This window comes from Melanerpes formicivorus, unplaced genomic scaffold (genome assembly GCF_026170545.1).
Source record: "Melanerpes formicivorus ecotype bairdi unplaced genomic scaffold, bMelFor1.0.p_v2 SCAF_33, whole genome shotgun sequence".
Classification (NCBI taxonomy): domain Eukaryota; kingdom Metazoa; phylum Chordata; class Aves; order Piciformes; family Picidae; genus Melanerpes; species Melanerpes formicivorus.
Genome location: NW_027142385.1, coordinates 2,432,546 through 2,458,334, shown reverse-complemented (window position 1 = coordinate 2,458,334; position 25,789 = coordinate 2,432,546).

Below are 25,789 nucleotides of genomic sequence, written 5' to 3'. Positions count from 1 at the left end.
TTTTATCTTAAGGATCTGAGGAACCTAATAGGAGATGTCCCAGTGTCTCTTTCTCCATCCATCTTCTTCCTTGGTCCTCTGCTCAAAGCAGTGTTTTGTAAAGTCCACTCTTCAGGCTCTTCCATCAAATCTGAAACTGCTCTGCTCAGACATACTTAGCTGGAGTCTGGGGCTGGTAGATCAGGAGGATCTGCCACCTTCTCACCCACACTTGATGCAGGTGGCATTTGGGTGCAGCAGAAAGGGGAAGACCTCTTGATCTTTGAGTTAGAAATATGTGACAGGTAAACACTTGAAGCTTTAGCACTGCCCTTTGGAGAAGGATGTGTCTGGCTTTGAAATACTCTCCCACAAGCAAAGAGGAATGTCCCAGTGTGCCCCTTTACTGCACCCTCATTCTATATCTGTGTCCTCATGGCTTTGGCTTTGTAAAAGACCCAGCAAAGCGCTGTAGGCTCTGTAAACCTGGGAGCTTAATATCCCTCAGGTTGATCATTTACCACACAACTAATTAAAACTTTTTCAAGGCTCCCATTTGTGTCCCCTCCCTCCCCTGCCTCCTTTTCATTTCCTGTGTCCCAGGCCTTGAAATTCTTGCTCTTGACACAGTAATTGATGGCTTCTGGCTGTACAAACATAAAGACTTGTCATCTAAATAGAGCCAGATGGAGCTTGCATTGTATTGTGTGTTTTTCTTAAATAAGGGAAAGATTTATAAATTGATGAAATTTATTGCAAATAAGAGAACATTGTCCCTTTATAATAGCCTATTGTAATTGAAAACCACCCATGAGTCGTCTGCTCTTGGGTCACATTAATGCTTTGTTTTTCATTTGTTGCTCTCTTGAAGAGCTCACACAGATGCTTTGCATCTCCTGTGCCTGGATGGGCTCTTTATGTCACATTCACTCTCCCTGCACGCTGCCCAGCTCACAAGCACCAGTATTTTGCAGCCAAAATTTCTGTTCTGAGTAAGTCTTATCTAAGCACAGTGAGGCCAAGACCCTTAGGCTAGTGATGGCTAAAACCTGGACTGGAAACTTTAGTAGCTCTTGAAATGATTAGATACTGGGAAAAAGAGAGCTCTTTTGGGGTTCTTAGGGATAAGGTGGGAGCTCTGAGACCTGTAAACATCCACATTTAGGGATGATTCTCCCTCAGCAGTAAAAGGGAGGGAGGTCAGAGACTTGCTCACAATTTACACTCGGTTGTAGGAGAGGACTCAGGTTTCAGGGTTCACATAGGAAGTGGGAACAAGTTGGTCAGGAAAGCTGGTCATTGCCCCAGAAGAAGGGAAGTATTTTGCTGCTGTGTTTCTACTTGACTTTCACTCTATAAATCTCTGCACAGAAACTCCCTAAGTAGCATCTTCAGCTCCTCAGAGGTCTTGAAGAAAGATAGATGATGTCTGAGCCTCCTTATGTTTTAGTCCTTGGTATGGCTTTCTTTTCCATTGGTTAAACCTTAGAATGAGTATAAACTTAATTCTGTGTCTCTAGCCAACTTTCACAATTCATTGGTTTTCTTTTAGTTTTGTATATATTTTATGGTATAAACAATGAGACATCTGGACAAGGTCTCATTTTTGTTTCTCCTCAGACTGCTAAATATCATCCAGAAGCCTGATTGTCTTCTCTGTGCCTCAGTTTCCTTAACAAGGGCAAAATCTCAGTAAAATTCTTGGTAAAGTGCCTGGAGATCTACTGATCTAGACATTTAGGGCAGGAGGTGAATGTTCTTCTCTAGTCTTAGTTATTTAAGGAACTTGATTTGAAGCAATGGAGTAGAGAGCTCAGAGGAGCAGTGTTTCCAGCTCAAACTGCATGGCAGAATCAGGTTCTCAGCCTTAAGCTTCATGGAGAAGACAGAACCAAGCTCTAAGTGCTGAGGCACTGGTTCTTGCTGACTCATACAAAGCAATTGCTGTTTTCACAGCTGTGGCTGTGTCACATCCAAACACTGGCTGTACTCTTCAAAGTCAATCAAGCCCAGAAATCTGGGTATTGTAGCTTATTGATTGTTCCAATTAATTCTTTCAACTGGGAAAAAATTTTCCAAGGTTGTTTGTCTCAGTTATCTGCTTCCCTAAGGAGCTGTAAAACACACAGCACAGGAAACAGACCAGTCTTGCTGCTGTGTGCTAGGGAGATCCAGCCAAAAGCAGAAAGGATGTGGAAGCTGAGGCACCCTGAGCTCTCTGGAATCAAAAGCCTCTCAGACATGAGTAACAATTTGTCCTTGAAATCCGCAGTTGTCAAACTCATGACTTCCTCAGGGCACCTTCCTGCTTAAAGATTTTCCCCACATGTTTGGCCTTTTTTCCAGTATGAAGGTGGCTTCAGCTTGTAGACAACTACTGAACCTAACTACAGCACAAGGACAAAGAGAACTGACAGTTTAAAACCCAAAGCTCAACAGAAGGTAACAAGGAAGGGAAGATTTCTGAGGAAAGGTCTTCTTGAGGCTGTATCCCACCCAGCTGATAAACACTGCCCAAACTCATCTCCTGCATTCATCCAAGTGCTGAGTTTCACCAGTCACCATCAGCCCTGTAGAAGATACAAGGTTTTTATGCAAAGAAAGCCCAGACTCTAATGGCAAGGCCACTGGAACAAGTGCAGCCACCTGGTCTTGAGACCTCGTGAACACTTGTGTTATGTATAGTCCCAAACAGCTTTCACAAACCCTGGCCTGCCTCACCTGAAGAGTCCCTTGGCTGCCCTCCACCACCAGTGTTGGCTGGCCTTGTGTTTCATTGCTGGCTTTGGAGGAGCTTCCCATGGGAACCAGGAAAACCCTGTCAGATTCCTGTTGCTCTTTTGCTCACTGCATGCTGAAAACCACCATAAATTCTGCCCTAATAAATCTTTATAGAGTCCACCTGTCCACACCAAATAAATCAATTGCTCTGAACTAGATCTGTAAAAGCTGAGAGGCACAGGCTACCGTGTCTGGATTTATTTGGGAGCCAGGAAGACTTTAATTTTCTAAGTCACCACCCTGACCCTGCTTTATTCATTTGTTGTTCATGATAAAAGTGGATCTCTCCCTGGATTTTGGGCTGGTTGTTTCTTCTCTCTGAAATGGCTGTAATAAGCGTGTCCCTGAGAAGAAGGTAGTGGGGAGGAGGCACACAGAGGGCTGTCATCCAAAGGAGAGAATTAAATCAGGATGTATCTGCTCATGCTGGCTCCTGTTTTCACACAACCTTCTGCTTATATTTTGCCTGCATTAACTTTTCAGGAGGAAAGCTAAAGTGCCAGGCAAAGGCCTCGTTAGACACACATCTCAGGGAACTCTGATGTGCCATTAATTAAGCTCTTTCACTGCCTCTATCCTGCTGGTTTCAAGGACCATCCTGCGTGCCTTACCTCTTTGCTTCTCTTTCATTTCCCTCTCTCCTCAACAGTGCTCTGAAAAGAGCAGTGGAGGGTTCTTCTGCAGATGGGGCTGGGGTGGTGTAGTGCCCTCTAAGTGAACTCTCAAGTCTTCTCTAGCAGAAGGAAAGCCCCTGCCAAGTTTGTCAGACACTGGTACACAGAGCTGCTCTCTGTCAATGGATTTGTTGGGCAAAGTCAGACTTTGACAAAGAAGAAGTAGATGCCAGCACACCCTGGCATGGCAGATCCGTATGGCACCATCCCCTGCTGTTACCCTTCAGCTGACGGTGTTGGGAGCCATCCCTTTAGAAGGGCTTGCACTGTCAGCTTGATTGATTCACCCAGCCAAAGGTTCAAACAGCAATTCTCAAAATGTTGCTCCTGGTGTTGCTTTCCTTTCATGTCATTATTTTTTCTCCCTCTGTTTTCCCCTCCAGCAAAGTTTAAGGATTATTTAAATCATGGAGGTAGGTTCTCAGAAACACAAGGTGCTCTGGCTCACTGAGCTGTTCCCCATTGCCCTTACAGAGCATGAGTAGATCAAAAGTCTTGAGAGGAGCGGCTGAGGGAACTGGGGGTGTTCAGCCCAGAGAAAAGAAGGCCCAGGGAGACCTTTGCACACTCTACAGCTCCCTAAAAGGAGACTGAAAACAGGTGAGGTGGTGAGATCTCTTGTCCTCGAGCAATAGCACAAGAGGAAACAGCCTCCAGTTGCACCAGGGGAGGTTTAGGTTGTCAAGACCTGGTGCAGGCTGCCCAGAGGAGTGGTGGCATGCCCATACCTGGAGGAGTTTAAAAGCCATGTAGATATGGTGTTGAGGGACATGGTTTAGTTGCATGTTGGAAGTGTTGGGTTAATGTTTGGACTCCATGATCCTAAAGCCTTTTCCAGCCTAAACCATTTTATGATTCTACCTCCCATTCTACCAATCCACTTTTCCAGGTGAAGGAGTTTCATCTGGGGAGCTGGTCCCTTCTATCACCCCATTAATTAATGTCCAATTTAGGTAAGGCACCTTCTCTCTAAACATGCAGTAGGTGTGAATATAGACATACAAATATATACTTCAGGACTGAATGCATCTGCTCTAAATGCGTTTTATACAAAGAATTGTGCAGTCAGGGCTAAGTCTATCTGCTGAAGGGATCTTTTCATGTCTATTTATTGGTTAGAGGAAAGGAAATGTACCATTGTATGTCTCCTTTGCTAAGCATCTGTGAGATGGCAATGATGCTAATATTTTGATTTTTGTCTTCTCTTGGCAGCTCAATCTTCTTTTCATACATCTTGGAGGAAAATTGGATGCCACTTTCTGCTGAGTCTACTGCCTACCTGGTCCTTAATGACTCACTTTACCCCTGTGACTGAAAACCTACCCATGGAAGGCTTTAGTAATGAATCTTATTTTGGGTCCCTGAATAGCCTTTTCCCTTGTAGCTGCCACTGCAGCCCTTTCTTCCTCCCTCAGTCCATGTCCCTGAATTAAGCTGCTCAGAGGTTTGGTTTGCAGGCAGGGAAGATAATGCCAGTGAGCACGTCAGAGCCAGCAATGAAATCCCTTTGCTGGCTCCTCCTGTCCTGCCATTTCACAGGTATCAAGGCCAAACTCTGCTCCATGTGAAAGCCGAAGCAGAGCTCTGCTGGTGACACAGAGAAGATGACAGCTCAGTGGGACAACTTCTCACTCAAGGCAGCTCCTCTCCACTCTCTGTCTGCTGTAATTAATATCCTTTTCCCTGCAGGCTGTGTGGCTCTGACAGCCTTTATTTTTAACTCCACTTAACGACAGAGTATTAAGACGAAATGCAACTTTTGTGTGCTCCAGACCTTGGGGTGGTGTGAGGGCCTTGGAGCATTGCTTTACCTGGCAAGAAAGTTCTGGTCTGTAGCATGTGTGGAACACAGTGAGCTCAGTGTGCTGGTGTCCAGAGATCGTTCAGAGCAGACTGTGGAGAATGTCTGACACACATTCAATGGTGGTAACTCAAGAAGATGGTTTAGTCATGAGGTCTGTGGTGACAGGTTGGACTTGATGATCTTTGAGGTCTCTTCCAACCTTGGTGAGTCTGTGATTCTGTGATTCATATGATTTTTGGCGTCTGGAATATTAGTAATGTGAGGAAATAACTTCCTTATATGTTTTTCTTCTCCCTAAGGTCCAAAGGAAGGAAAACAAGTGAAAAGAAGTGCTCTAAAATTGCTAGACACTGACAGCCACTGTCTCCAACGTTATCAAAAGTTGCATTTCAAACACCACAGATTGCATTTTTCAACTGTCCCTTCAGAAATGATGAAGATGGTAAAGGCTGTTGCTGATTTCACACCAGCTGGTCTTCCCTGATGACAGCTTCTCAGATACTGCTCTTAAGGCAAAATTTCAGCTCAAACTTCAAGTTTCAAGGCTGGGAGAAGGGCAATAAGGAAAATTTTGGTGCAAACCTTGTGTTCTTTGTTGCAGGTGAGTGTGAGCATGTGCAGTTCTGAGCGACTGGAGGCAGGATGGAGATGCCTGTTTTTGAGAGTTAGCCTTACAGAGCTGGAAAAGAACTTCCTTCTCACAATATCACAGCATCACTAAGATTGGAAGATACCTCAAAGATCATGAAGTCCAACCTGTCACCACAGACTTCATGACTAAACCATAGCACCAAATGTCACGTCCAATCTCCTCTTGAACACCTCCAGGGATGGCGACTTCACCACCTCCCTGGGCAGCACATTCCAGTGATGAATGAGAGCTATCACATATTACAGACCTGTACACTCATCAGCTCAACAACACTACTTCTAAGATGAAATTAATAAGAATATTCCCCAGTAAATTTCACAGGATTTTTCTTCCCTTCTCCTTCCCCCTGAAGGAAGGCTGGGTTGGGTGAAGTAAAGAGGGAAACATCTTGTTGTGAACTCTCCAAGAATCTCACTTTCTATGACAGCAATATAGAATGTTGCCAGACATTGCTTTAAGTGAGTGATAGTAAAACTTAGTGCAAATAAGCAAGGAAATTAAAAGAAGCCTCAAGTCTGACTCTTATTGCAACTTTATTTACAATGGAGACTTGGTTTGTACTGCTAGAACATCCTCAGCCTAATGCCTGTCCTATCAGGACTGCAAAATCCTGTAGAATTCAATAAATGCTTTGTTCCCCCTACTATCAAAATGTCTTCTCCTGCTGATCACAGGGATCAGGACCTCTTAATCATGACAAGTAGTATTTGCAGTGATTTTTTTTCCCAGGATCTCCTCTCCCAGTTTGTATCCTGCTAGGAACCCACTGCCAGTGGACCAAGCTGAGAGCACACATGTTGCTGACTTATTTTACTTAATTTTCATCTCTTTGCTAGGAAGAGGCAAATGATTCTCTTTTGGGCTGTTAGTTCCTCCCTCAGACACATAGTCACAGTGGTCTTGTGAGATTTGTGTACTCTGTCCATCCTTCAGCACTGGAAGAGCTTCCCTATAGCTCCAACCACTGTCTCTGTCAATGGATTCCAGGCCGGTGTGCAGAGTAATTGCTGCTCAAGATTACTTATGACACAAATGTTGACATTCTGTTGGCATAACTTGCAATAATGTATGCAGATTGCATCCTTCTAGAGCCTTAATTATTACTTCTCTGCAAGAAATAGTCAGGTTACCCTCTACTTTGATCTGAAGGAGATAATTCCCCCTTCAGAAGCATGGTTGTTTAGAGAAAGGGGAAGGGTAGAAGGAGAGGAATGGACCAAGATGGCATACTGTGCTTTTTCCTCCACATGGAAGGTGTCTGTAGCTCACCTTTGGCTACATTTGCTTCCTTTTTGCTTTCTTACTGTGGGAGTGGGGAGGTCTCTCTCAAGGTGAAACTTTCCCTGGAAAAACAGAGGAGTGCTGCATTTAATGAGCCAAGACAGATGTCCTATTCAACACCCAGCAGCATGCATGAAAGTACTTAGTATTTAGTATCTGTAGTGTGATAGTGTCTAGAGGCCACAACCAAGGTTGAGGCCTTGTTGGGCTAGGCCATGTATAAAACACCTAGCTAGATAAAATTCCTGACCCACAAAGTCTAAGCTATAAATTAAACAGGAGGCTGAGCTAGAAGAGAGGGAAAAGAGATCCATTTGCAAAGCACAGATCAATGTGAGAGACAGCAACAGAAATCCACTAAATTTGACACCACCTCCCTCTTATAGTTTGCATTTCCTCTCCGTCTCGAAGAGTCCTGGGGAAGCTGAGGAATTATTACATGGAAATACTGTATTCAGACAACTTTATGGAAAGAGAACAGCAACAAAGAGCCCTAGAAACCCTTGTCTAGGGAAGGAAACACAAGGCTCAGTTTCTCTAACAAGTTCAGTATTACTATTTCCTGTCTATAAACTTACAGACACCTGAAGACATTCAGAATAGAAAACGAGACACGAGCAAATACCTTGCAAAATGCATCCTTAGAGAATACAGCTGCACAGCAAGAGAGGAGGCATTCCTGGAGCTCTGGAAAGAAAACCTCTAAAGACTCATGTTTTAGACATGGGACAAGGGACTACTCCATGTCTTTGCAAGGGAGGGTGCAAGTCTCTGCCACTGCTTTGATGTGCAGCTAATAAATTTCTTTTCTGGTCAAAACTTGTGTGTATCATTGAGTTACACAAGTATTTCATCTATCCTGCTATAGTCACCACTTCTATTGGCCCATTTACTCTGATGGTTTGGAGAAATCATGTTTAGGGACTTGTACCTCATTCCTAAATGTTGCAGAGAAGGGGGAAAAAAAAACACCACCACCACCTTTCCAGGCCTTGCTGACTGAGTGGAAGTCTCATTCTCTGGCTTACAGGGCGATGGATGCTTTTACTGCATGGGGAAATAGCTAACCTTCTTTAAAATAGGAGCCTGGTGGACTTCTTGTCTTGATAACCTCCCTGAGGCACTAAACTGTGAATGTCACCCATATGCTGGGTGCATTTCCCTGAGCTGTCTTTTTGGTTTCACTAATTGTGTCCATGCTCTTGCACTGCCTGATGGAAAAAGAGCAGGTCTGCTAAGATTAAACTGAGAGGGCTTGTGAGAAATGGGTCTCCTGAGATAATTGGTGGAGGATAATTGACATAATTGGGAGTGCTCACTTTCTGTGAGTCCATTTTGGTCAGGAGGGATCGATTTTCCAGGATTTAGATAAAAATGGACACCCTCCCCAAAATACTTTTCTATTATTGTCCCAGAAGCCAATTAACACAAGGAGCTGTGGCCATTCTTTCCTCCAGGGGAATAACTAAATGAAAACCTTGGAGTATTTTTAAGTAATAGACCTAGATACTGCAGTTATCAAGTTCTCCAGCAATTCTGGGAACAATAAATGAATAATGAATCATCCAGCTTTTGGAGGGCTTGAACTCTGACTTTTCCAAAGCAGACTGAGAAAAGCTTTAGTACAGATAGATCTGTTAGATCTTGGTGGTGCTCTCCCAACCGCTCAGCCACAGCTGCAGGTCTGGCTTGCAGTGCATCCCTCAGTCCTCACACTTCTGGGGGTTGGACTGGAGCCAAGAGCTCAGCAGTAAAAATTGAGCAGGATCATGTTGTGGTGAGTATTTTACCTCTTATTTGGAACTGAAGCTGACCTGGCAGGTCTCTTCTTCATAAACCTGTTCCAGTCTACCTTATTCAGTAAATGCTCAAACTGTTTCTTTTTCTCTCTCTGTATGTGATGGTATGGTTTTGTGCTACATGAACTTTCCTTTACAGAGGAGCATGGTTAATGCCTGAGCCATGATCTCTTTTGTGTTTCCCAGGAATGATTTACACTTGCTTTCTCACAGGTTTGGGAAGTTTTGTGTGCATTGTGATTTCTGCTCTTCCCCCCTCCCCCTTCTTCCTGCTGCCTCTTGGGCAGTGACCGGCTGGAAAGCAGCCCTGAGGAGAGAGACTTGGGGGTGCTGGTGGACGAGAAGCTCGACGTGAGCTCACTCAGTGTGCACTTGCAGCCCAGAAGGCGAATCGGATGCTGGGCTGCATCAAAAGAAGTGTGGCCAGCAGGTCAAGGGAGGTGATTCTCCCCCTCTACTCAGCCCTGGTGAGACCCCACCTGGAGTACTGCATCCAGTTCTGGAGCCTCTATTACAAGAGGGAGCTGGACGTGCTGGAACGTGTCCAGAGAAGCGCCAGGAGGATGATCAGAGGACTGGAGCACCTCTCCTATGAGGACAGACTGAAGGAGTTGGGGCTGTTCAGTCTGGAGAAGAGAAGAGAAGGCTCAGAGATGACTTAATTGTGGCCTTCCAGGATCTGAAGGGGGCCTACAAGAAGGCTGGGGAGGGACTTCTTAGGATATCAGGTAGTGATAGGACTAGGGGGAATGGAATGAAGCTGGAGGTGGGGAGATCCAGACTGGATGTGAGGAAGAGGTTCTTCACTGTGGGAGTGGTGAAACCCTGGAATGAGTTGTCCAGGGAGGTGGTTGAGGCCCCATCACTGGAGGTATTTAAGCCCAGGCTGGATGAGGCTCTGGCCAGCCTGATCCAGTGTGAGGTGTCCCTGTCCATGGCAGGAGGGTTGGAACTACATGGTCCTTGTGGTCCCTTCCAACCCTGACTGATTCAATGATTCTATGATTCTTTCTTCTCTGCTTTGTCATCAGAGGTATTCTTCTCCCTTCTCAGCAATTGCCTCCCATCTCAATCAGACGGGGACAAGTGCGGCAGATCCCAGCCCTTCCACGCAGGGGTCTCTCCCATAGGACCTGCCCCATCTCTGCATGCCCTAACTCCTGCTGCTCCACATATACTTGCAGTCAGACACTGTGGTGAAGCTGCATCTCTTCCACGAAGAAGAAAACACATAGGAAGAAAGGAGAGGATTGAGAGAACAGAATGGTAGGAGAAGGGTGAAGGGCCAGGGGAGACATGGAAAGCAGTGACAAGAGCCTCAGTGAAGCAGTTGCATTCCTCCCTGTCACTCTCAAGCAGACACCTGAGCAGCTGCTGTTGGTCCAGATGAAAGCTGGTCCCTTCCCCTTTGATCCTGGCCCCCAACTCTTCCCTCCCATCTAGCCCAAACACAGGCAGGGGCCAAGAACAGCAGCACCATCCCAACCCCTGTCCAGTGGGAGGAGGAAGATTCCTTCTTTCCACCAAGCACCCTCTCCCCATCCCTCCTTCTCTCTGCCTTCCTCTGATGAAACACAGCCCAGGTTTGTTTAGTCAACTTCAAGTGAAACGTGCTGTGTTGGCCAAGCCCTTCATGAAAATCCTGTTAATTTGTTTGATGAGCTGACTCCAGCTGCAGCCAGACGAATAAACGCTGATTGGCTGCTTTGCTTAAACCCTCCATAACGAGAGGAGCCAGCTTTGTGCCACGGCTGAGCGTGCCAGCCAGGCTGGGCATGGGAGGTGGATGTGTGGGGAGGCGTGGGGCGGTGGGAGGGGGGAAGCAGGAGGCAGGGGGAGTTGTGTCTAATGGCATCATTTCCATTTCACAATAGCTAATCCTGCCTAAATCGATGAAGCCCTGGCATCCTAATGAAATTTGGTTGGAACTGGTTCAGTTTATGATGAGCTTTTTAACCTCAGCTTCTTAATTAGCCTGGTGAGGGGATGAAATGGGGGAAAACGGAAGGGTTTTCTCCCCAACCCATCTTTCATTGCCAGTGTAGAAGTGGTGAAATCAGATGCTAATCTGCTGGCTGAGTTTAAAAATAGTCTCTGTGATTCACCCTCCTCCTTGGAAGGTGTGAGTGGGACAATAGTGTCGAGCTTTCACTTTCACATGGCTGGCACCTTCCTGGGATGTGAAGGTGTTCCCCAGGCAGGAGACAAAGGGGCTTCAGAGAGTCCTGAAGAAGGGCGATTGAGGACTATTCCCTTGCAGAAACTAGGGAGGAAGGGAGAGGGGAGGAAAGGATTAAAGAAAAGTCTCCTCTTCAGTTTGAACAGAATGTGAAATCAGTTTGAAAAGAAATGTGTCAGTTCCTTCCCCATAAATGACACTTCTTTGGAACCAGGTGCACTGGTGAATCTCCGAGAAGGAAGAATATTCATGGCACCCATGTACAAAGGGAATGAACTAGCATGAAGGAAGCCAAGATATTCCAGCAAGGAAGGGCTGAGCCCTCCCCTGGCAGGAGGCATCCAGATCAGGCAATTAGCTATGCTTCCTTGGACACAAATCTCTTTTTATAGCTGGGACAAGAAGAAAACTCTCTGTGACTTCTTGGCTAAAGCCTTCTAAAGGAAAGGAAGACCAGGCATCCATTTCCATTTATACCCAGGAATAATGGCTTGGTGAAGTACCAGAATACAAGGGAGAAGTGGAAGGTCACTGGGAGCCATTTAGGTAAACAAGAAGTTCTTCCTCCTCTGCAGTTTTTGTCCCCAAGGAGAGAGGGTGTAGAACCTACCTCCTTTTCCCCATCACACTCTCCAGCAGAACAAAATGTGACTTTTTCTCTAAATAATTTACAGCCTGTCTCCTTCCTAAAAGTTTTGGTTGGTACAAAATGACACTTCTTACCCTTTAATGCTCTGATGAAATATCCTTCCATTTATAATTTAGGAACTGGCAGCTGGTAGTAGCAGGGCAGGTGTAGCGCTGGCGTTTGCAGGCAAATCCCTTGGTAGCAGTTTGCTTGTGGGCCATGGGCAGAGACAGCAGAGGAAGAAGAGAGGAGAGGATCAGTGCAGAGACATCCCTGCAAAACCCCCCTCTGAAAAGGCGAAGGATGAGTGGGAAGGCAGCTCAGAGGGATACCTCACTTCAAGGTAAGCAGAAAGGCTTAGGATTATGTTCAGCAGAGGTAGATTGGATAGTTGATTGAGATGTGGAACAGGCTGCCCAGGAAGGTTGTGGATGACCTGGAGGTTTTCAAGGCCAGGATGGACAGTGCTTTGAGCAACCTGGCCTAGTGGAAGAAGTCTCTGCCTGAGCCAAGGGGGTTGGAACTAAATGATCTTTAAGGTCCATTCCAACCCAAGCCATTCTGTGATTCTATGATATGGTGCTAAGGAAGGGAAAATAAGGTCAAAGCCTTGCTCTGCTGCAGGCTTCCTTCCTGCCTTAGGTCAGCAAACATGCCTATAATACTTGTAGATTGTGCTTAATTCAAACAAGCTCCAGCTTTCACAGAATGAAGTTTCACATCTTTGTGTTTATAGAAGAGGAAAAAGTGCTCCTTGGCTTAGTGCTTTAAACAGGGAGAAATAATTACTTCCTTTTTTAGAGACATTTTGAAATACAACAGGTTTTTTATTGCTCCTGGAGCATTATCACTGTGTTTTGAGTTCAGTTTTCAAAATCTTAAATGCAGTAACAATCAGCAGCCTTCAGATTTCCTCCCACATAAGCTCTCCCTTGCAAAATTTACCACTCCACTTTGAGGACATTTATTTTGTCTCATCATTTTCCACTGCTTAGAGCTTCCCCTGCCTGGAACAAAGAGAAAGGCACAGCCTGCATGATCCCAAACTGTTTTCTTTTGAGTAATAAAACTGACACATTCCTATCCCACCACTACAACAACATGAAAGAAGCTCAGTGTAGATTCAGGTATGGACAAGTTGCATTTGCCATCAGGAGCATTTCCCAACCTGTGCAGCAGATGACACCAGGCAAAGATGAATGAAGGAGAAAATCCACCTGGGCGCAAACTTGTGATGGTACTTTTGACTTTTGCCCTTCTTTTGCTGCTCATGGCCCTGCCTGCAGGACATAATTAGCCTTGAGCTCCTGCAGCTCCCCTGTGCAATGAGTGTGCAGTGCTGGAGTGCCTCTGGCCATGGGCTTTCCACAGGTATTTCATTAATGTTCAGAAATGGCACTTACTTGCTAACAATCTACCGACGTTTCATAAACACAGCCCAAGAGTTTTATAACCTGTTAACTTCCAAGTGGCAATAATTAAACAAAAATGATAAATAATTAAGGCCTAATTACATGGTATCAGTCATTTCATTTTCCAGCAGGCACGTTAAGTGCATTTGCCACCACTGATTGGGGGCCCATTCTGCGAGCGCGCGGTGCTTTCTCTGCGCGCCTGGATGGTGACTCAGGTTCCATGCAGCTTTATGGTGGAGAAGAAAAAGGAAAATGTGCTTCATTAGCTGGGTAATTGTCCCCTTCCACCACTGAAGATAATTCCCACTGAGGCTGCTGCACGACTTTGGGAAGCCAGCAAATAGAGTCATTTGTGTCTCATGTTTCCATGATAGACCAAGTGGTAGGGAATGGGACAGATGCAGAAGAGCAGGCCTGTGCCACAGGCAGAGATCCCTCTTTTCACTGTCTTTTTGGTTTGGACCAGGAGTCTAAATTGACATTTGTACATTGGGCCCTGCAAAATGGGATGAAACAAAACCCAGTGAGTAGACAGATGGCAGGCGCGTTAAACACTTACATCAGGATCCAAACTCATCATGAGATCCACAAGTGATATAAATCAGCAAAGCCCCCACGGTAGCATCAGTTTACAGCAGCTGAAAATATCTGCTTCTGAGGCATTTCAGCTGGATGTTGAGGACTGTCCTGAGCACAGAGCCATAGCTGGAGGGGCGAGCCATAGCTGGAGGGGCTCCCCATAGCCTATCAGCTGGAAAACCCAGAAGGACGTAGCATGCGTGGGCCTGGCAAAGAAGGCAAGGAGTGGAGGACAGCGATAAAGCTCTGTGAGAGTCAGAGTGTGCAGCAGGAACAAGTACACAACACTGAAGTCCTCCATGCTCTTAATGGACAAGGATAGATGGCACAGTCTGATGGAGGCTAATAAAAGGGGAGATGAGCTGACAGCAGAGAAGACTGAAGCTCTCTGGCCAGAGTGCAGGGATAGCACAGGGCTGGAGAAAGGATCAGGAGGGAAAGCAAGCACTAAATCCACTTAGTTATCTGCTGCCAAGGCAGCATTTGTCTGCTACAGGGAATAAATGGCCTCCATTGCTTCGAAAGCAGGGAATTGGTTTAATTGATCTCTAGTGGACCCTTAGTCAAGGAGGAGCCTTGCACATGCTTTAGCTTGCTTCCCTGAAGCTGTACATTGAGCTGGGTTCTTTCACTTAATTTCCAAATGGTTGCAAAAAGCTTCTCAGTATTCAGGCAGCCAATTCCATTCAGCTTTTTTAGCATGTTTGAGTTCATCCACTCCAGACAGAGGACATCTGATTTTCCCTGATGACTCTATTTCCTGATTTTATCCAGCCCTGCTGCTGCAAGTTTTGGTTATGTCAGATAGTCCATCAGCACTCCCCCACATCCCAGCACTGTCACCTTCAGCAATACACTCACAGATCACACAAATTTACTGCAATGTGGGGTGAGATGCAAACACTGTCCTAGAAGTTTGCTGTTTCTCTCTTTTTCCATTTGACTCCATTATGCTCTGTTGGGTAAGGGCTGGAGACCTTTATACTGCAGAAGGAGAGACTGTTAAGTCATAAAGCATTAGTCATGCAGATGATCACACTAAATAGGTTCAACTACTTCTAGGGGTTAAGGAAGGACTATGCATGGTAGGAGTTTCCTACTCAGCTTGCTATAGTATATCAGCAGCTGCTTAATGAGCTTTTGTGTTTGGGTTCCAAGGCAGCTATGGATTTTACTTTTCAATTTGTGTTGCTTCCCCAGATGGAAAGGGAATGAGGCTCAAATACAGGGTCAAGTTGTGGCCACTAAGTTATCATGCTAGCTCTGCATCAGGAACTATGTCTGACTTGAGAGCCCACTGCAAATGCAAGGCAACACAGCTCTTTCATTAGGGATAAGCTGGGTTGAATTACCTCACATTTGCCATAGTGAAGGAATCCATATCACACCAGGCATGGAGCCTCATGAAAAGCGATAACTCTTAATGTATGGTGTCTGAGTGCACATTTTCACATTTAATTGCACACTGTGGGCACTGAGAAAGAAGTCTAAACCATCATCCCCACACAACGTTTATCTTTCCGGCTCTCACCAGCCAGCCCTTCCCCAAAATCCCATTCACAGCCCTGGCCACTCACTCATCTTTCAGCTGAGATTCAAAACTGCCTGGGGAAGCACAAACTGCCCTGCTAGCAAAATCTATCACAGAGAACCCTCAACATCCACAGAGAGCTCAATATTCCCACTTCAGCAGCTGGGGACTCAATCAGGCAAGGTGTTTCCTTACCACCCGGAGCATCACATAATGAAATGCCAAAGAAACTACCTTGCATGGATAGAAAGTAAATTCTCCACGGGGGAGAATATAGTGTGAGGAGCAAGTGGAGATGCATTAGCAGAACAATGCAGATCCTCACAGAAATGGGGGCACATGTCATCTGCATCCCACTGTGAATGATGTGTGGTGCTGTGTTTGAGGAACTGAAGTGTCTTCAAGCATGCTGGATTGCACAGAATCATGGGCCTGCTGCTAAGTAAGTGACAACCCCAAATTGCTGGCTATGTCTACGTGCCTGGCTTGATGTGCCATTGGGGATGAAAAGATTTATTCTGTCCTGACCCAAAAGCATATATTCTAATCTAGGTGTCATAATGCAGGGGGTTTGGGGTTTGTCTTGAGGTTTGGAGGCACGCACATGACTCTCTGGATCTGTCAGAAGATTCACCATGGAAGAAGAGGAGAAGAAAGTAGAGTGGCAATTTCTGTCTTCCAGGTAGCTGCTGCTTCTGGCATAGATTGTTTGCAAAATGAGATTGTGGGAATGATTTCCCTGCAAATGACACCACCTAAGGTGATGCCTTGCCCCACTATTAGGAGAAGGTAGATTGTTCCATTCTGCCCCAGACAAAGTTTCTTCCCAAGATGGTTTTTCAAGGGCTATTTCCACACTCAAAGTCCCCTTAGCAAGAAACACTGAGCTATTTAGGAATGTCTTTAAGTGCTGATTTTAAAGAATCCAGTCAGGAGTGCCAGTGTGGCCTGTTAAGAGTAAAAAAATTGGCCTTCTCTACCAAAAGCTGGAGAAATAACCACATTTCCCCATTTTCCAGTTGTCCTGAGGTAGCTGTGTTATTTCAGCATCCATACTTAGTCCAGCCATCAGAGTGCACTACAGTGCTGAAGGATTTCACCCTGGGTTAATGCAGCATCAAGGAAAATGGGTACCTGCTTAGCACAGTAGTAGTTCAGAGAGCAATTGCTGGCAAGGCTGGATGCTCTAGCCACAGGAAGGATCTGCAGGTCCTACCTGCTGGGCCACATTTTCTGGTAGCAGTAGAGAGATGATATAGAAAGTATGGACAGTGCAGCAGAGGGAATACAGAGATCTGACCTGTGGAAAATGGCCTCTTTCTGGGCTCAAAAGACAGATGCAGAGCAGGTAGTCTTAAATATCTGAGCGGGTCTGCTCAGGGACAGATGCTTCCTGAGATGTTTTCACTCAGCCTTGCACCTGCTGCTTGGACATGACAAATGTGCTTTCTCCAAGAACTTAGCCTGCAGGTAGCAACCCTTTGGCATGAGAGAAAAAAAAAAAGCAGAAAGTTGCTGGAAGCTGTGCAAAGCTTCTTTCCACAGAAGCCACTCTCCTGCTTGCTCTGCAAGGAGGTTGCAAGGACCCAAACCCCCATCACTGTGACAAGGTCCTTTTCATTCCACCACAATCCAGATTGCATTTTCTGCTCCTCTCAACAGCCACTATTGTACAAACTCAATTGCTTTAAATTACCAGAGGCCCTGGTCTGTTCTACCATACATGTTGGTGCCTGGGCATTAAATATTTATCGAGAGATTCATTATTTGGGCATTAAATATTCATTTGCATGAGGGAATGAATTGGATGATTTGTATTTGTTTTGCAGAGATTGTCTCAGAATGGGAAATGTCTGGTTTCTAAAGGGTGGTGCTTGGGGGCAGCTGGTTTTTTCCCTCCTGGTTTTTCTGTGGAAGTGCTTATTGCCTGTCCTTCAGACAGCCTTTCCCCCCACCCCCAGTGGCTGGCTGCCTGTGCTCTGGAGATTCATTTTGCTATCAATATGTTTGTGTTTTGTTTGCAAACCATGCACACGAAGATGACTTCCTTCTGCTTCCCCCTCCTCCCCCCCTACCTCACACACAGACACACAGAAGAGATTCAAGATGCACAAGCGTCAATAGAATTGTTCTTGTTACCAGGAGATGTCTGGTTGTGTTCTGTCTCTTTAAGTGAAGTTTATGGCCTGAAAGGTAATTGATTTGCAATGGTATTTAAGACAAGAGCTGGAGGATACTGCTGTGCTCTTCTGCAATACAGTAGCCTGGAGAAAACCATTGCTAAAGCAAAAACATTGACTTTTTGTGTGTGTGTGTGTGTGTGTGATGTGGTCTCTTCTGATGCACTCAGCAGGGGTGAGGCTTGCTCTATTTTTACAGAATTGTCTGCTATTTTTACAGCAGCAGTTTGGACACTGTACAGTCTTGCAAGTTGTGCTAGGACTTAGGCAAAAGGTGCGGGAAGGGAGGGCAGGACACTCCATGCTGGTGATTGCTGCTCACTCCTTTATCTTTTGCCTTGGATTAGGTTTTAGCTTATCTCTCTTTCCTTTCTTTTTTCTTCCCCAAGGAAAGGCAGTTCCATGAAGCAGTCAGGCAGGGTGGGAGAATCTGCTGAGGTTTAGCTACACGGTGTATAATGGCACAATGGGAGGGATAAATACATTGATGATTATGGGTAAGGACAGTGCCAAGATATTATTAGGGGGTAGGATTAGAGAAGGTAGATGGGAAGATTTTCCTAATACACTTGAGCTGTTTGTACAATTGGTCCATCAGAAAAACTGCAAATTGGAGTCAACTGCAGAGATGAGAGACCATGGAAGTCCCAAAGTCGATGGTAAATCTCCTCCCTTCAGCAGGGTTTGGATTTCACCTACCCTCTATGGAGCAAGAATGCAACAACAGCAGCTGCCTGGTTTAGCTTTAGAAAACAAACAAACAAATGAAATTAAATGAAATAAAGGAAAATAAACTTAAAAAAACAGAAAGAGAGAGAGAATCTCAGTAACATACCTGAGCAACCATCTGCAGCAAACTCTCGCAGCTGACAGGGCTTGCTAGAGCTCCCACCCTAGGAATTTCAGAGCACAGTCATTTCTCTGGCCCGAAGTTATGGAGGGACTGGAAAACAAAGAAATTCCTTGTCCTGGCTGCCTGTGGCACACAGCTTGCTGGTACTGGGCTGCAGAATCCCTCCAGTGCTGTGGCGTGGGAGAAGCTGATGTTCCACAGAAGCAGGCAGTGGGGGCAAGGAGATGCTCAGAGCTGTGACCCTTGCTTCCTATGGCTGGGCATTTGGGAAGCTTTGCCTTCCCAGGTCATACAGAGCTCTCAGCATCTTTCCATGTTTCTACAACAGGGGAGAGAGGCTTCAGCAAGCAGAGGTGTCCATGAGACCTTTGTTGGGCTGCCTGCTATGTTTCCATGTATAATATATTTACAATCTTTTTTGTGGGCTTCATCTGATGAAGAGGGTCCAGAAGAGGGCCACTAAAATGGTCAGAGGACTGGAGAACCTCTCCTACATGCTGAGGATATGGGGTTGTTCATCCTGGAGAAGAAAAGGCTCTGAAGAGACATCATAGAAGGGCCTGTACCTGAAGGGCCTTCAGGAAAGCTCTAGAGGGGCTGTTTATGAGGGCTTGTAGCAGTAGGACAAGAGGCAATAGTTTCAGACTAGGGAAGGGTAGATTTAGAGGGCACAGCCTCAAGCTGTGCCAGGGGACGTTTAGGCTCGAGGTGAGGAGAAAGTTCTTCCCAGAGAGAGTTGTTAGCCATTGGAATGTGCTGCCCAAGGAGGTGGTGGAGTCCCCATCCCTGAAGGTGTTCAAGAGGGGATTGGATGTGGCACTTGGTGCTGTGGTTTAGCAGTCATGAGCTGTTGGGTGACAGGTTGGACTTTATGATCTTTGAGGTCTTTTCCAACCTTATTGATTCTATGATTTAGATGGGGTATTAGGGAGAAGTTCTTTACTATAAGAGTGGTGGAACATTGGAACAAGTTGCCTGGGAAAGTGGTGGAGACCCCATCCCTTGGAGACATTCAAGATCAGGCTGGATAGGGCACTGAGCAACCTGATCTAGCTGGGGATGTCAAGCTGTCTAGCTGGGGGGGGTGGACTAGATGACCTCTAAAGGTCCCTTCCAACCCAGTACATTCTGTGACCCTGTCATTGATTCTACAGTTCTATGATAATGGTTTTCTAAACCAGCACCTCAAAGCTGTCCTTTCTTCTGTTACAGGGAGTGACAGATGCTCCACATTCTCCTTCCTTCTCCACCTTAAGGGGAGGTGTGTCCTCCCTACCCTAATCTTTTATATACTCACTGAATAACCACCTTTTCTGGTCATTTACTCAGCAAGGATTTGTCATCCCAATATTTCATTAATCCTATAACATAAAACCCAAAAGATGTACTCGGCTGAGCAGCAGCCTGTGATTCCTGTGGTAGCACTCACAGTTTAAATATGACAGACACAGTTTAAGAGCAAATAACTTTTGAAGGGAGGAGTCAAAAAGCACTATTTCCACACACACACCCCCTGACTTCTGTCACTAGAGTGTTAATTAGGCATTAGGCAGAGACCAGGGGGTTCCAGCAGATCAAAACCTCTCTGTCCCTGGGAAAACGAATCAGCTGCTACAGCAATGATGTGAATCCAGGCAAATGTAATTTATCCATGCAGAGTTGGTCCATCCCTGTACCAGTAGCTTGATGTTGATCCAGGGGGAGTTCAGGAAGTTGCCAGAGATGCTCCCTGCCTGCTACTTGAGGTACTGACTGTCCCTCTCACACAAGCTTTGCTTAGGCAGGTGCCCATTCCCTCCAATGCCCAGGGAGCACTGCTTTTCTGGGACTGTTACAGAAGCTCCTGGGGAAAAGACAAATCAGACTTTTTATCTGCTTTTCTGCTTGCCACAAGCTTCCAACCACTAAAGGCACTTCTGCTCCTCTCTGCTCAGTCAAAGGACTTAAGATGATCAATTTATAATGTCTACAGAGTGCTGGGATGAAAAGATGTTCTGAAAATGCCTTGGATGAAAAGATGCTGCAGAAAGAAAAAAATCATCTTTACCCTGATAGACTGATTACCATCTATTGTGCCATGGATTAGTGGGTGAGTATTTATTCAGCTTATTTTTTATTCCTATGTACAGATGCTCTGGACCACAATGACCCCTTTGAAGTCATTATTGGCTCTTGCATCCGTGAGTAGCACAGAGGGCACATTAATAAGCTGTGTATAGAAAAAGACAATGAAGTTCCTGAGAAGTCATCAAGAGTCTATTGTGTCAGTCTGACTGTAGCCCACAAAAGATACTGAATCAGTAAGCTAAAAATATCCTTCAGAAATGCTGTTGACACAGTTATTTTACATTGGCAGCAACATCCTCCCCACATATACACATGCTACCCTTGCTAGTCCTGCTCAGAGCAATGTATGTTCTGGGAAGCATCTGGCTTTCCCTGGGATTCAGCGATCTCCAAATGGCACAGCCTGTACTGGTGTCTTCCAGCTTTGTTAGTGAAATGCAAGGGACTTGAATTTTAACTCTCTCCTGCAATCCTCCTTGTGTGAAATGCTACAAAACATCCGGCCAGAGACTGCTGTTATGTCAAAGCAGGAAAGAAAAGGGCAGGAAAAGATGAGAAGGAAACAGGTACCCTCTGTGTTCCTGCCCTTTTTGGACCCAGAGGTGATCCAACCTCACAGAATGCCAAGGCAAATCTTCAAGATCAAGACTTCATTTCACTCCAGCAGCAGAGGAGCTTACCTTATGTCTTTGCAGTGACACCACCCCTGGCAGTTTGCCTCCTCTGTGTTGGCTGGGACACTCAGAGCTAGGTCCCAAAAGTAACAAACTTTAACAATGGATGGAGCAGCTCAGCTGTGTCACAGCTATTGCTCTGGGCTGTCTGCAGGCTCAAGCAGACCTCACCACATTTTCAAGGTGTTCCTAAAACATTCTGGGCTTAGAGACAATGCTTCTTATTTTAGTGGAAGCTGGAGCTTGGTTGCTGCTAGTCAAAATCAAGAGATGGTTCACAGTATATGCTCAGCCCTTATCCTAGTTTGCAGAAGCCCTAAACTCAGAAGACAGTTCACATCATCCTTAGTGTAGTTATAACAGGTGACAGAACAAAGTAACACAATTGCCTCCAATGGCCCAGTTGTATTGTAAATGAATACAGAATACCAACACAGCAGCCTTACCCAGGGACTTACAGCTGCTCTCATCCATTCCTGGCAGTGGGCAATCATAGGGCCATAGAATGGTGGGGGTTGCAAGGGACCTCTGGAGATCATCTAGTCCAACCACCCTGCTAATGCAGTTTCATCTAGATTGCACAGGATGGTTCAGGAGGGTTGTGAAAGTCTTCAGAGTAGGAGTTTCCACAACCTCCCTGGGCAGCCTAGTCCAATGCTCCACCACCCTCAAAATAAAGAATTTTCTTCTTAAATTCAAGTGAAACCTTCTGTGTTGTAGCTTGTGCTCATTGCCCCGTGTGCTATCACTGGCCACCACTACGAGCCCAGACCCATCCTCTTTACCTCCATCCTCTAGATATTTGTATGCATTTGTAAGATTCCCTCTCAGTCTTCTTTTCCAGGCTAAAAATCCCCAGGTCTCTCAGCCTCTCCAGTACTCTAACCATCCCTGTGGCCCTCTGTTGGACTCTCTCCACTTGTTCCCTGTCCTTCTTGAACTGGGGAGCCCAGAACTGGACACAATACTCCAGATGTGGCCTCACCAGGGCAGAGTAGAGTGGGAGAACCTCCTTTGCCTTGCTGGCTACTGACATCTGACTTCATTGTCAGATACATAGATAGAGGGTAATGGGAAGCTGTCTTATCCTAACAGGCTCTGCTCCTGCAACTTCAAGAAGTGGTTGCAGAGCATAAAAAAATCACTGAAATGAACAAAGACAAAAACATGGGAACTGATGGAATAGGATAGGGTAGGATAGGATAGGATAGGATAGGATAGGATAGGATAGGATAGGATAGGATAGGACAGGACAGGACAGGACAGGACAGGACAGGACAGAATAGAATAGAATAGAATAGAATAGAATAGAATAGAATAGAATAGAATAGAATAGAATAGAATAGAATAGAATAGAGTTAACCAGGTTGGAAAAGACCTTTGAGATCATCAAGTCCAACCTATCATCCAACACCATCTAATCAACTAAACCATGGCACCAAGCACCCCATGAAGTCTCCTCCTAAACACCTCCAGTGATGATGACTCCACTACCTCCTTGGGCAGCATATTCCAATGGCCAATCTCTCTTTCTGTGAAGAATCTCTTCCTAACATCCAGTCTAAACCTCCCCTGGTGCAGCTTGAGACTGTGTCCTCTTGTTCTGGTGCTGGTTGCCTGAGATGTCCTTCTTTTCCCTTTCCTGCTTAAAAATGATAAGGAACAAGATTATTCCCTGCCTTACTTGGCTGTGGAGTCTCCAATATTGTGTCTGAGGCATGATGAGTAATGTGTATTGATTGCTTTGTTACAAGCTTTATTGTCCAGTCCATCACCAATAAAAAAAGTTTATGTAAAACAAGAGCCGAAGACAGCAAGTGAGAGGAAGTGAGCTGAGGAGTGTGAATGCACACAGGGGGGTAAAAGTTACTTTTATTTCCACACAGATAACCTGCACTTACATTTTAGCAGCAGGAATGTATTTTCCATTGTTGTTTTAAAGCCTTTGGAGGGAGGAATTTTTTTTTTTTGCCTTTGCTCATGTTCCAATTTTCTTAGGCAAATAAAGTACCAGGAGAAAAGGGGGAAAACCAGGTGAAGATGCTGCATTTGCACATGAAAAGGAGTGGCTGAGCATTTTTCAGCATTTGAAAGGAACAGAAAAGGAAAGAATGAGGATTTACAGCAGGAAACTGGAGTTGTGCACGGCAGCCTCTAAGGCTGGGTTCCTCTGAAGAGGATCCAAGTGCTGTGGTGGACATAATTATCAGCACCTCTCCTTCTCAGTGCTTTCTGGGATGACAATAATTTAATGTCCATGGCCAAATAACAAGGAAGAACTTCTTTACTGGAAGGGTCACAGACCACTGGAACAGGCTCCTCAGAGAAGTTGTGGAGTCTCCTTCTCTGGAGGCTTTCAAGGCCTGTCTGGATGTGCTCCTCTGTGACCTGAGCTAGATTCTATGGTCCTGCTCTGGCATGGGGATTGGACTCAATGATCTCTTTGGGTCCCTTCCAACCCCTGACATCCTGTGATCCTGTGAAATATTGCTGCATGCTATGGCCTTTGTTAGGCAGATAAATTAAATGGGGCTGGTGATAATGATACTCTAGTTGTAAAGGGGAATGCTCCCTTGATTAGCAGCTTCATTGTGATCCACCCAATTCACTTATGAAACACTGGAAGCCTCCTCACCAGTAAGTAGGTATGGAAATAGATGTAGTGGATAAAAGAGGATTTGATTGTTGACCAAGACTCACCCCAGGATCCTCTTATGTCCTGGTACCAACATCATGACACATCTGCAGGACTGGCAGAGGGCTGTTATGGTTGGCAGATTGATCCACTGTGTGTGCCACAGCCTGGCTCTGCTGAGCCTATGGTCACTTTGGGACATGGTTTAATGGCCATGGTGGTTGGACTTGATCTTGGGGGTCTTTTCCAACCAAAGCAATCCTATGATTCTGCAATTCTATGGACCCAGCCCTCCATGAAAGCTCCCTTTAGTGCTGGGTTTTGCTGCAAAGCATCACAAGGACACTTATCAGTCTTGGTTCTTGCAGTTCCATTAACTTTTCTTGGCCTCAGACAATAAAGCCATGGAGTTAATTTCATTCATTTAACCAGTGGGAAGGGGGTGGAGTGAAAAATAGACAGAATGCATTTTCTTTTCAACTGATGGGTACAGAATGCAGTGCTCACATCCCTGATACAGGCAGCAGTGTCAGCACTCACAAGCATCTTGAGCCCTGCAAATAATGACTCTCTTGGTTCAGTGGTCAAACTGGAGCAAAATCATGGAGCAAAAAAGTGCTTCAAGGTCATTCAACAAGATGCTGCTGCTGTTGTTTTCTCTCCTAAGTAGCAGAGAATAAAGAGGCCAGTTTCAAAGGGTGTCATTTCAGAAGGAGAAGTGGAAGCATTCTGTTGGGAAACAGAAATGTGGGGGAAATGTTTCGACTTTTCTGTTTGTTTCTTAATTTTAACTTTGTCTTTTTGTCCTAGCTGAAGTTCTTCACACACTGAGTCTCAACTCCAACATCCTGCTGATCATGTTCCCCCAGATGGGAATTAGATATTTTCAGAAGTGGTGAATTTGCACAGATGGTGAATGAGATATGTCAACTAATACTGTTGTCTTCATCCTGGTTTTGCCAAGCAACATGCAAGCAAAGAGCATTGTAGCAGACAGCAGAGATGTGTCTGCTGGAGCACTGATAGCACAAGAGTGGAATTGGAAGATGAACAAACATGGAATCATAGAATCATAGAATCAATAAGGTTGGAAAAGACCTCAGAGATTATCAAGTCCAACCTGTCACCCAACACCTCATGACTAACTAAACCATGGCTCCAAGTGCCACATCCAACCCCTTTTTGAACACCTCCAGGGATGGTGACTCAACCACCTCCCTGGGCAGCACATTGCAATGGCTAACAGCTCTTTCTGTGAAGAACTTTCTCCTCACCTCAAGCCTCAACTTCCCCTGGTGTAGCTTGAGACTGTGTCCTCTTGTTCTGGTGCTGGTTGCCTGGGACACAGTACTCAAGGTGTAGCCCATCCAGTGCTGAGTACAGGGACACAATGACTTCCCTGCTCCTGCTGGTCACACTATTTCTGATGCAGGCCAGGATGCCATTGGCCTTCTTGGCCTCCTGGGCACACTGCTGGCTCATATTCAGCCAGCTGTCAACCAGTACCCCCAGGTCCCTTTCTGCCTGGCTGCTCTCAGCCACTCCAACCCCAGCCTGTAGAGCTGCATGGGGTTGTTGTGACCAAAGTGCAGCACCCAGCACTTGGATTTGTTGAATGCCATCCTGTTGGACTCTGCCCATCTGTCGGGAGAGCCCTTCTGCCCTCTAAGAGATCAACATCTGCTCCCAACTTGGTATCATCTACAAATTCACTGATGATGGACTCAATCCCCTTGTCCAGATCATCAATGAGGCATCCTTTAATTCTGCCCCTCTGCCCCCTGACCCCCACACTGCTTTCCCTATCTCAGGGGCTGCCTGCCTAGGCCTGTTTATCAGCAGTGTGCTTCATAGGGAGGGCGGTGCTCTGTGTTCCAGGAAAATTAGAGAGTGTGGATCAAAAGCATGATCATGGGTCACTGGAAGGGGATGCCAGATGGAGAGCAAAGAACAGTGATAGCAGATGTGCAAGCAGTGAAAACAAGAAACAAAACCCTATTACCCACTATTATTGCTATGCTCCATCCTCTTGAAATTAAAAATGGGCTATTTAGCCCCCTGTAGTAGAGTTTTAGTTA